Source organism: Siphateles boraxobius, unplaced genomic scaffold, assembly GCF_051911475.1.
Source record: "Siphateles boraxobius isolate OS27281-9 unplaced genomic scaffold, OSU_SipBor_1 477, whole genome shotgun sequence".
Taxonomy (NCBI): Eukaryota; Metazoa; Chordata; class Actinopteri; order Cypriniformes; family Leuciscidae; genus Siphateles; species Siphateles boraxobius.
This window is the reverse complement of record NW_027509116.1, coordinates 14,005-25,749: the sequence shown is the minus strand read 5'-3', so window position 1 is coordinate 25,749 and position 11,745 is coordinate 14,005. Positions and strand designations below refer to the sequence as shown.

The window sequence follows — 11,745 nt, the reverse complement described above, 5'->3', positions numbered from 1 at the left end:
TGGTTGCTAGGGCGTTGCCAGGGTGTTCCAGTTTATTAGTTTAAATGAGTCTCAATGGCTCATATAGTATATAGAATGGCAGTTTGATTCAGTCTAGGGCTTCAAGGAGTTTAGATTTGAATTTTTGACGGTTGTGGAGTTTGAAAATCTGAACATTCTGCAATGTTAAGTCAATGGGTGTTTTTTGGGGGTTTTGATCGTCCTTTTTAGGAAAACCGTAAGTCCGATCAGTCTGAAAAGATATAGCACACCGAGTCAGAACAGTTTGAGTGTCTGAGCTGAGTTTGGAGTATGTGGAGTTAAAGCTCTAGGAGGAGTTAGAGTTGTAAATTTTTGCGCTCAGAAGAATAATAATAACTAGAAAAAGTTCGTCGAGACAAACTTTAAGTTGGCTTGTGAAAGTTTGGACCAATAAGTTTGAAGAAGTTTAAATTAGTTTAAAGTTTAAATTAGTTTGAATTTTAAAGTAGTTTGAAGTTGAAAGTAGTTTGAAGTTTAAAGTAGTTTGAAGTTTAAATTAGTTTATAGTTTAAATTAGTTTAAAGTTTAAATAAGTTTAAATTAGTTTAAAGTTAAAAGTAGTTAGAAGTTTAAATTAGTTTAAAGTTTAAAGAAGTTTGAAGTTTAAAGTAGTTTGAAGTTTATATTAGTTGCTAGGGTGTTCTGGGTGGTTGCTAGGGTGTTCTGGGTGGTTGCCAGGCAGTTGCTAGGGTGCTCTGGGTGGTAGCTATGGTGTTGCTAGGGTGTTGTAAGGTATTTTGGGTGGTTGCTATGGTGTTGCTAGGTGTTCTAGGGTATTTTGGGTGGTTGCTATGGTGTTGCTAGGATGTTTTAAGGTATTTTGGGTGGTTGCTAGGGTGTTCTGGTTGGTTGCTATGGTGTTGCTAGGGTGTTCTAGGGTATTTCGGGTGGTTGCTAGGATGTTCTGGGTGGTTGCTCGGCAGTTGCTAGGGTGTTTTAGTGGTTGCTAGGGTGTTGCTAGGGTGTTCTAGGGTATTTTGGGTGGTTGCTATGGTGTTGCTAGGGTGATTTAAGGTATTTTGGGTGGTTGCTAGGGTGTTCTGGGTGGTTGCTAGGCAGTTGCTAGGGTGTTCTGGGGGTTGCTAGGCAGTTGCTAGGGTGTTCTAGGGTATTTTGGGTGGTTGCTAGGGTGTTGCTAGGGTGATTTAAGGTATTTTGGGTGGTTGCTAGGGTGTTCTGGGTGGTTGCTAGGCAGTTGCTAGGGTGTTCTGGGAGTTGCTAGGCAGTTGCTAGGGTGTTCTAGGGTATTTTGGGTGGTTGCTATGGTGTTGCTAGGGTGTTTTAAGGTATTTTGGGTGGTTGTTAGGGTGTTCTGGGTGGTTGCTAGGCAGTTGCTAGGGTGTTCTAGGGTATTTTGGGTGGTTGCTATGGTGTTGCTAGGGTGTTTTAAGGTATTTTGGGTGGTTGCTTGGGTGTTCTGGGTGGTTGCTATGGTGTTGCTAGGGTGTTCTACGCTATTTAGGATGGTTGCTATGGTGTTCTAGGCTATTTTGGGTGGTTGCTATGGTGTTGCTAGGGTGTTCTGGGAGTTGCTAGGCAGTTGCTAGGGTGTTCTAGGGTATTTTGGGTGGTTGCTATGGTGTTGCTAGGGTGTTTTAAGGTATTTTGGGTGGTTGTTAGGGTGTTCTGGTGGTTGCTAGGGCGTTGCTAGGGTGTTCTAGGGTATTTTGGGTGGTTGCTATGGTGTTGCTAGGGTGATTTAAGGTATTTTGGGTGGCTGCTAGGGTGTTCTGGGTGGTTGCTAGGCAGTTGCTAGGGTGATTTAAGGTATTTTGGTTGGTTGCTAGGGTGTTCTGGTGGTTGCTAGGGCGTTGCCAGGGTGTTCCAGGGTATTTTGGGTGGTTGCTATGGTGTTCCTAGGGTGATTTAAGGTATTTTGGGTGGTTGCTAGGGTGTTCTGGTGGTTGCTAGGGCGTTGCTAGGGTGTTCTAGGGTACTTTGGGTGGTTGCTATGGTGTTGCTAGGGTGATTTAAGGTATTTTGGGTGGTTGCTAGGGTGTTCTGGGTGGTTGCTAGGCAGTTGCTAGGGTGATTTAAGGTATTTTGGTTGGTTTCTAGGGTGTTCATGTGGTTGCTAGGGCGTTGCTAGGGTGTTCTAGGGTATTTTGGGTGGTTGCTATGGTGTTGCTAGGGTGATTTAAGGTATTTTGGGTGGTTGCTAGGGTGTTCTGGGTGGTTGCTAGGCAGTTGCTAGGGTGTTCTGGTGGTTGCTAGGGTGTTCTAGGGTATTTTGGGTGGTTGCAATGGTGTTGCTAGGGTGATTTAAGGTATTTTGGGTGGTTGCTAGTGTGTTCTGGGTGGTTGCTAGGCAGTTGCTAGGGTGTTCTGGGGGTTGCTAGGCAGTTGCTAGGGTGTTCTAAGGTATTTTGGGTGGTTGCTATGGTGTTGCTAGGGTGTTTTAAGGTATTTTGGGTGGTTGCTAGGGTGTTATGGGTGGTTGCTATGGTGAACTATTTATGAATTTAAAAGTTCATAAGTGTATGAATTCATGAGTTTATAAGTTTATGAGTTTATGTGTACGAGTTTATGAGTTTACAGTTTATAAGTTTAAATGAGTAAGAGTTCAGAGTTTATTAATTTATGAGTTTGAGTTCATAAGTGTATGAATTCATGAGTTTATAAGTGTACGAGTTTGAGTTTATGATTTCATGAATTCATAAGTTTATGAATTCATGAGTTTATAAGTGTACGAGTTTATGAGTTTAGAGTTTATAACTTTAAATGAGTCTAAGAGTTCAAGTTTAGAGTTTATTAATTTATTATGAGTTTAATAGTTTAAGTGTAGATAGAAAAGTGTCATAGATAGATTATTTTATTAGTTTAAATGAGTCTCAATGGCTCATAGTATATAGAATGGCAGTTTGATTCAGTCTAGGGCTTCAAGGAGTTTAGATTTGAATTTTTGACAGTTGGGGAGTTTGAAAATCTGAAGATTCCGCAATGTAAAGTCAATGGGAGTTTTTTCCGAGTTTGATCGTAGTTTTTAGGAAAACCGTAAGTCCGATCAGTTAGAAAAGATATAGCACACTAAGTCAGAACAGTTTGAGTGTCCGTGCCGAGTTTGGAGTATGTGGAGTTAAAGCTCTAGGAGGAGATAGAGTTGGAAATTTTAGTCTCAGAAAAAGAATAATAATAATAATAATAAGTTTAAGTACAATATCAGTAAGTTGGCTCTCACAAGCCAACTTAATAATAACTAGAAAAAGTTCGTCGAGACAAACTTTAAGTTGGCTTGTGAAAGTTTGGACCAGAAAGTTTAAAGAAGTTTAAAGTAGTTTAAAGTTTACATTCGTTTAAAATGTAAATTAGTGTGAAGTTTAAAGTAGTTTGAAGTTTAAATTAGTTTATAGTTTAAATTAGTTTAAAGTTTAAATGTTTAAATTAGTTTAAAGTTAAAAGTAGTTAGAAGTTTAAATTAGTTTAAAGTTTAAAGTAGATTGAAGTTTAAATTAGTTTATAGTTTAAATTAGTTTAAAGTTTAAATTTAGTTTGAATTTTAAAGTAGTTTGAAGTTTATATTAGTTGCTAGGGTGTTCTGGGTGGTTGCTAGGGTGTTCTGGGTGGTTGCTATGGTGTTGCTAGGGTGTTTTAAGGTATTTTGGGTGGTTGCTATGGTGTTGCTAGGGTATTTTAAGGTATTTTGGGTGGTTGCTAGGGTGTTCTGGGTGGTTGCTATGGTGTTGCTAGGGTGTTCTAGGGTATTTTGGGTGGTTGCTATGGTGTTGCTAGGGTGATTTAAGGTATTTTGGGTGGTTGTTAGGGTGTTCTGGGTGGTTGCTAGGCAGTTGCTAGGGTGTTCTGGTGGTTGCTAGGGTGTTGCTAGGGTGTTCTAGGGTATTTTGGGTGGTTGCTATAGTGTTGCTAGGGTGATTTAAGGTATTTTGGGTGGTTGCTAGGGTGTTCTGGGTGGTTGCTAGGCAGTTGCTAGGGTGTTCTGGGAGTTGCTAGGCAGTTGCTAGGGTGTTCTAGGGTATTTTGGGGTTGTTGCTATGGTGTTGCTAGGGTGTTTTAAGGTATTTTGGGTGGTTGTTAGGGTGTTCTGGGTGGTTGCTAGGCAGTTGCTAGGGTGTTCTAGGGTATTTTGGGTGGTTGCTATGGTGTTGCTAGGGTGTTTTAAGGTATTTTGGGTGGTTGCTTGGGTGTTCTGGGTGGTTGCTATGGTGTTGCTAGGGTGTTCTACACTATTTAGGATGGTTGCTAGGGTGTTCTAGGCTATTTTGGGTGGTTGCTATGGTGTTGCTAGGGTGTTTTAAGGTATTTTGGGTGGTTGCTAGGCAGTTGCTAGGGTGTTCTGGGTGGTTGCTATGGTGTTGCTAGGGTATTCTATGGTGTTTTGGATGGTTGTTATGGTGTTGCTAGGGTGTTGTATGGTATTTTGGGTGGTTGCTAGGCAGTTGCTAGGGTGTTCTGGGTGGTTGCTATGGTGAACTATTTGTGAATTTAAAAGTTCATTAGTGTATGAATTTATGCAAATTCATAAGTGTATGAATTCATGAGTTTATAAGTTTATGAGTTTATGAGTTTAGAGTTTATAAGTTTAAATGAGTAAGAGTTCAGAGTTTATTAATTTATGAGTTTGAGTTCATAAGTGTATGAATTCATGAGTTTATAAGTGTATGAGTTTATAAGTGTATGAGTTTAGAGTTTATAAGTTTAAATGAGTCTAAGAGTTCAAGTTTAGAGTTTATTAATTTATTATGAGTTTAAGAGTTTAAGTGTAGATAGAAAAGTGTCATGATAGATGAGTTTATTAGTTTAAATTAGTCTCAATGGCTCATAGTATATAGAAGTTTAAATTAGTTTAAAGTTTAAAGTAGATTGAAGTTTAAATTAGTTTATAGTTTAAATTAGTTTAAAGTTTAAATTTAGTTTGAATTTTAAAGTAGTTTGAAGTTTATATTAGTTGCTAGGGTGTTCTGGGTGGTTGCTAGGGTGTTCTGGGTGGTTGCTATGGTGTTGCTAGGGTGTTTTAAGGTATTTTGGGTGGTTGCTATGGTGTTGCTAGGGTATTTTAAGGTATTTTGGGTGGTTGCTAGGGTGTTCTGGGTGGTTGCTATGGTGTTGCTAGGGTGTTCTAGGGTATTTTGGGTGGTTGCTATGGTGTTGCTAGGGTGATTTAAGGTATTTTGGGTGGTTGTTAGGGTGTTCTGGGTGGTTGCTAGGCAGTTGCTAGGGTGTTCTGGTGGTTGCTAGGGTGTTGCTAGGGTGTTCTAGGGTATTTTGGGTGGTTGCTATAGTGTTGCTAGGGTGATTTAAGGTATTTTGGGTGGTTGCTAGGGTGTTCTGGGTGGTTGCTAGGCAGTTGCTAGGGTGTTCTGGGAGTTGCTAGGCAGTTGCTAGGGTGTTGCTAGGGTGTTTTGGGGTTGTTGCTATGGTGTTGCTAGGGTGTTTTAAGGTATTTTGGGTGGTTGTTAGGGTGTTCTGGGTGGTTGCTAGGCAGTTGCTAGGGTGTTCTAGGGTATTTTGGGTGGTTGCTATGGTGTTGCTAGGGTGTTTTAAGGTATTTTGGGTGGTTGCTTGGGTGTTCTGGGTGGTTGCTATGGTGTTGCTAGGGTGTTCTACACTATTTAGGATGGTTGCTAGGGTGTTCTAGGCTATTTTGGGTGGTTGCTATGGTGTTGCTAGGGTGTTTTAAGGTATTTTGGGTGGTTGCTAGGCAGTTGCTAGGGTGTTCTGGGTGGTTGCTATGGTGTTGCTAGGGTATTCTATGGTGTTTTGGATGGTTGTTATGGTGTTGCTAGGGTGTTGTATGGTATTTTGGGTGGTTGCTAGGCAGTTGCTAGGGTGTTCTGGGTGGTTGCTATGGTGAACTATTTGTGAATTTAAAAGTTCATTAGTGTATGAATTTATGCAAATTCATAAGTGTATGAATTCATGAGTTTATAAGTTTATGAGTTTATGAGTTTAGAGTTTATAAGTTTAAATGAGTAAGAGTTCAGAGTTTATTAATTTATGAGTTTGAGTTCATAAGTGTATGAATTCATGAGTTTATAAGTGTATGAGTTTATAAGTGTATGAGTTTAGAGTTTATAAGTTTAAATGAGTCTAAGAGTTCAAGTTTAGAGTTTATTAATTTATTATGAGTTTAAGAGTTTAAGTGTAGATAGAAAAGTGTCATGATAGATGAGTTTATTAGTTTAAATTAGTCTCAATGGCTCATAGTATATAGAATGGCAGTTTGATTCAGTCTAGGGCTTCAAGGAGTTTAGATTTGAATTTTTGGCAGTTGGCCAGTTTGAAAATCTGAACATTCCGCAATGTTAAGTCAATGGGAGTTTTTTCCGACTTTGATCGTCATTTTTAGGAAAACCATAAGTCCGATCAGTTAGAAAAGATATAGCATACCGAGTCAGAACAGTTTGAGTGTCTGAGCCGAGTTTGGAGTATGTGGAGTTAAAGCTCTAGGAGGAGATAGAGTTGTAAATTTTAGTAAGAATAATAATAATAATAAGTTTAAGTACAATATCAGTAAGTTGGCTCTCACAAGCCAACTTAATAAGTTTAAATAGGATTTCAGTAAGTTGGCTCTCACAAGCCAACTTAATAAGTTTAAATTGGATTTCAGTAAGTTGGCTCTCACAAGCCAACTTAATAATAAGTTTAAATAGGATTTCAGTAAGTTGGCTCTCACAAGCCAACTTAACTAGAAAAAGTTCGTCGAGACAAACTTTAAGTTGGCTTGTGAAAGTTTTGACCAGAAAGTTTGAAGAAGTTTAAAGTAGTTTGAAGTTTAAATTAGTTTGAATTTTAAAGTAGTCTGAAGTTTTGACCAGAAAATTTGAAGAAGTTTAAAGTAGTTTGAAGTAGAGGTCTTCACGGGTCCAAAAATTCATGCCCGAACCGGAAGAGACCCGTAATGTGCTACACCGAACCGACGCGGACCCGTATATTATTTCAAAAGTTGGACCCGGACCCGTGCAGACCCGAGAAATGCCATAAATGTACTGCCTGGACCCGACCTGGACCCGTCTATTATTTGAAAACTGGACCCGAACCCGGCGGGAAGACGCAAACCCGACTGGACCCGATTGTCACATATTATTTCACACAAGTTGCGAAAAATAAAACTTTTTGTCTTACCTAATTTTAGTAGCCGTCGTCTCACTTCCTTGTACGTTAACGTTACCTGACTGACTGTGATGCATTACAATCCACCGACAAGAAAGTTCTATCTATGTTATTTCTCTAGTTATTCCAAGCTTAATCCACTCATTATTTCAGCTTTAAAATTGATGTCTTGATGTCACGGTGATGGATGACAAATGCAACTTTGCACATGTACATTCTGACTCGAGTTAACTCGCATAATAACTTTAACTGTTTGCCCTTTTGAACTATAATAACGATTGCTCGTTCAGTGCCATGGCCGCTGACGTTATTTATTTGCTATCATATCTGTGCTCTTTGCTCTGCATTGAGTCTGAATCTGACCACCAAAACTTTAAGATTAAACAAGACGGTTCATTTATATTATTATAAAAATGGGAGAAAATGTAAAGCGCGGTTTGGCGGAAGCTCTGGTTGCCATAGAAACATGACACGCGCTTGAGACTGCGCGCTCTGTTTCTAACGGCAGAGAGAGAGTGAGATCGCTCCTTTTTTTTTTTTTTTTGGCTCACACTTTCTTTACCTAATTTTACAAGTTGCAAATAAACACAAGCAGTGCTGACTGACTCATTCTGACTCCGATCGCACGGGTATTACACACAATGTTAAACAGAGCCGGGACCCGAAGTAATAGATTCGGACCCGACCCGGACCCGGCTGATCATTTAAAATATAGACCCGAACCCGTACGGGTCCCGGGTCGGGTCCCGGGTCGACGGGTCTCGGGTGCACTGTGAAGACCTCTAGTTTGAAGTTTTAATTAGTTTAAACTTTAAATTTGTTTAAAGCTTAAATTAAAGTAGTTTAACGTAGTTTAAAGTTTTAAATAGTTTAAAGTTTAAAGTAGCTTAAAGTAGTTTAAAGTATAGTTTAAAGTAATTTAAGGTTGCTAGGGTGCTTCTAGTGGGCTGCCAAGGTGTTCTGGTGGTTGCTAGGTGGATGCTAAGGCATTTTGGGTGGTTGCTAGTGTGTTCTAGGTGGTTGCTGGGCAGTTGCTAGGGTGTTGTAAGGTATTTAAGGTGGTTGCTAGGGTGTTCTGGGTGGTTACTAGGTGGTTGCTAGGGTGTTCTGGGTGGTTGCTATGGTGTTCTAGAGTATTTTGCTTGGTTGCTAGGGTGTTGCTAGGGTGTTTTAAGGTATTTTGGGTGGTTGCTAGGGCATTCTGGGAGGTTGCTAGGCAGTTGCTAGGGTGTTCTGGGGGTTGCTATGGTGTTGCTAGTGTGCTTAAGGCTATTTTGGGTGGTTAATAGGGTGTTGCTAGGGTGTTTTAAGTTATTTTGAGTGGTTGCTAGGGTGTTCTGGGTGGTTGCTATGGTGTTGCTAGGGTGTTCTAGGCTATTTTGGGTGGTTGCTATGGTGTTGCTAGGGTGCTTTGAGGTATTTTGGGTGATTGCTAGGGTGTTCTGGGTGGTTGCCAGGCAGTTGCTAGGGTGTTCTGGGTTGTTGCTATGGTGTTGCTAGGGTGTTTTAAGGTGTTCTGGGTAGTTGCAGTTGCTAGGGTGTTCTGGGTAGTTGCTAGGCGGTTGCTAGGGTGTTCTATGGTGTTCTTGGTGGTTGCTATGGTGTTGCTAGGGTGTTCTAGGCTATTTTGGGTGGTTGCTATGGTGTTGCTAGGGTGTTGTAAGGTATTTTCGGTGGTTGCTAGGCAGTTGCTAGGGTGTTCTGGATGGTTGCTAGGGTGTTCTGTGTGGTTGCTAGGCGATTGCTAGGGTGTTCTGGGTGGTTGCTATGGTGTTGCTAGGGTGTTTTAAGGTGTTTTTGTTGGTTGCTAGGGTGTTATGGGTGGTTGCTAGGCAGTTGCTAGGGTGTTCTGGGTGGTTGCTATGGTGTTGCTATGGTGTTCTAGGGTATTTTGGGTGGTTGCTATGGTGTTGCTAGGGTGATTTAAGGTATTTTGGGTGGTTGCTAGGGTGTTCTGGGTGGTTGCTAGGCAGTTGCTAGGGTGTTCTGGTGGTTGCTAGGGTGTTCTAGGGTATTTTGGGTGGTAGCTATGGTGTTGCTAGGGTGATTTAAGGTATTTTGGGTGGTTGCTAGGGTGTTCTGGGTGGTTGCTATGGTGTTGCTAGGGTGTTCTAGGCTATTTTGGGTGGTTGCTATGGTGTTGCTAGGGTGTTTTGAGGTATTTTGGGTGGTTGCTAGGGTGTTCTGGGTGGTTGCCAGGCAGTTGCTAGGGTGTTCTGGGTGGTTGCTATGGTGTTGCTAGGGTGTTCTAGGGGTTTCTATGATGTTGCTAGTTTGCTTAAGGCTATTTTGGGTGGTTACTAGGGTGTTGCTAGGGTGTTTTAAGGTATTTTGGGTGGTTCCTAGGGTGTTCTGGGTGGTTGCTAGGGTGTTCTGGGTGGTTGCCAGGCAGTTGCTAGGGTGTTCTGGGTGGTTTCTATGGTGTTGCTAGGGTGTTTTAAGGTGTTCTGGGTAGTTGCTAGGCAGTTGCTAGGGAGTTCTGGGTGGTTGCTGTGGTGTTGCTAGGGTGTTCTGGGGGTTGCTATGGTGTTGCTAGTGTGCTTAAGGCTATTTTGGGTGGTTACTAGGGTGTTGCTAGGGTGTTTTAAGGTATTTTGGGTGGTTGCTAGGCTATTTTGGGTGGTTGCTATGGTGTTGCTAGGGTGTTTTGAGGTATTTTGGGTGGTTGGTAGGGTGTTCTGGGTGGTTGCCAGGCAGTTGCTAGGTTGTTCTGGGTGGTTGCTATGGTATTGCTAGGGTGTTTTTAGGTGTTCTGGGTAGTAGCTAGGCAGTTGCTAGGGTGTTCTGGGTAGTTGGTAGGCGGTTGCTAGGGTGTTCTAGATGGTTGCTAGGGTGTTCTATGGTGTTCTTTGTGGTTGCTATGGTGTTGCTAGGGTGTTCTAGGCTATTTTGGGTGGTTGCTATGGTGTTGCTAGGGTGTTTTAAGGTATTTTGGGTCGTTGCTAGGCAGTTGCTATGGTGTTTTGGGTGGTTGCTAGGCAGTTGCTAGGGTGTTCTGGATGGTTGCTAGGCGATTGCTAGGGTGTTCTGGGTGGTCGCTATGGTGTTGCTAGGGTGTTTTAATGTGTTCTGGGTGGTTGCTAGGGTGTTTTGGGTGGTTGCTAGGCAGTTGCTAGGGTGTTCTGGGTGTTTGCTATGGTGTTGCTAGGGTGTTGTAAGGTATTTTGGGTGGTTGCTAGGGTGTTATGGGTGGTTGCTATGGTGAACTATTTATGAAATTAAAAGTTCATAAGTGTATGAATTTAGGAAAATTCATAAGTGTATAAATTCATGAGTTCATAAGTTCAAATTCATGAAAAAGATTAGTTAGAAAGAAAGAAAGAATAGTTAGAAAGCATGAAAGATTAGTTAGAAAGAAATAAAGATTAGTTAGAAAGAAAGAAAGATAGAGAGGTTAGAAAGAAAGATTAGGTAGAAAGAAAGATTAGGTAGAAAGAAAGAAAGAAAGAAAGAAAGAAAGAAAGAAAGAAAGAAAGAAAGAAAGAAAGAAAGAAAGAAAGAAAGAAAGAAGGATTAGTTAGAAAGAAAGAAAGATGGATAAGTTAGAAAGAAATAAAGATGGATAAGTTAGAAAGAAAGAAAGATGGATAAGTTAGAAAGAAAGAAAAATGGATTAGTTAGATTAGTTAGAAAGAAAAAGAAAGAAAGTTTAGTTAGAATGAAAGAAAGAATAGTTAGAAACAAAGAAAGATTATTTAGAAAGAAAAAAGAAAGAAAGATAAGTTAGAAAGAAGGAAAGAAACATAGATTAGTTAGAAAGAAAGAAAGATAGATTAGTTAGAAAGAAAGATAGATTAGTTAGAAAGAAAGAAAGAAAGAAAGCTTAGTTAGAAAGAAAGATAGACCAGTTAAAAAGAAAGAAAGATTAGTAAGGGAAGTCAAGCTGTTCGTGGTATTTTCCCCATTCATGTAAGTTGCCATTGTCAGCACCGACACTTCGAGGTCCGCGTGCTCGAAATGGACGACACGAGCAGCTTATTCAGTGGTGCCGTGTCACTTTTCCAAAATCGCATATAAAGTGGCCGAGATTAGCATATATTAGCATAGGCTCTCTGTGGACGCCTCTGGGGGTGCCATTGCACCACGTGGGCGTCCACCAAGTGCTTTTGGGGTCCGCCAACTACCTACTCTTCACCATAGTCCTCCTCAGTACCACGAAGTGCCTATTTTGACCCCTAACCACCTATTTTCTTCTTCATTGCCACGAAGTGCCTATGGGGTCCCCTAACCACCTAAACTTCACCATAGTCTTCCTCAGTACCACGAAGTGCCTATTTTGACCCCTAACCACCTATTTTCTTTTTCATTGCCACAAAGTGCCTATGGGGTCCCCTAACCACCTAAACTTCACCATAGTCTTCCTCAGTACCACAAAGTGCCTATTTTGACCCCTAACCACCTATTTTCTTCTTCATTGCCACGAAGTACCTATGGGGTCCCCTAACCACCTAAACTTCACCATAGTCTTCCTCAGTACCACGAAGTGCCTATTTTGACCCCTAACCACCTATTTTCTTCTTCATTGCCACGAAGTGCCTATGGGGTCCCCTAACCACCTAATCTTCACCATAGCCTTCCTCAGTACCACGAAGTGCCTATTTTGACCCCTAACCACCTTTTTTCTTCTTCATTGCCACGAAGTGCCTATGGGGTCCC

General features: G+C 41.1%; 1 long non-coding RNA gene across 1 annotated transcript; it reads left to right on the top strand.

The window, feature by feature from the left end:
* Positions 1-10,452: 10,452 nt before the first annotated feature.
* On the top strand, positions 10,453-10,807 carry LOC143710558 (uncharacterized). Its single transcript, XR_013194587.1, has 3 exons — positions 10,453-10,500; positions 10,554-10,736; positions 10,776-10,807. It is a non-coding gene; the product is annotated as an uncharacterized LOC143710558 (long non-coding RNA).
* The last annotated feature ends 938 nt before the right edge of the window (positions 10,808-11,745 follow it).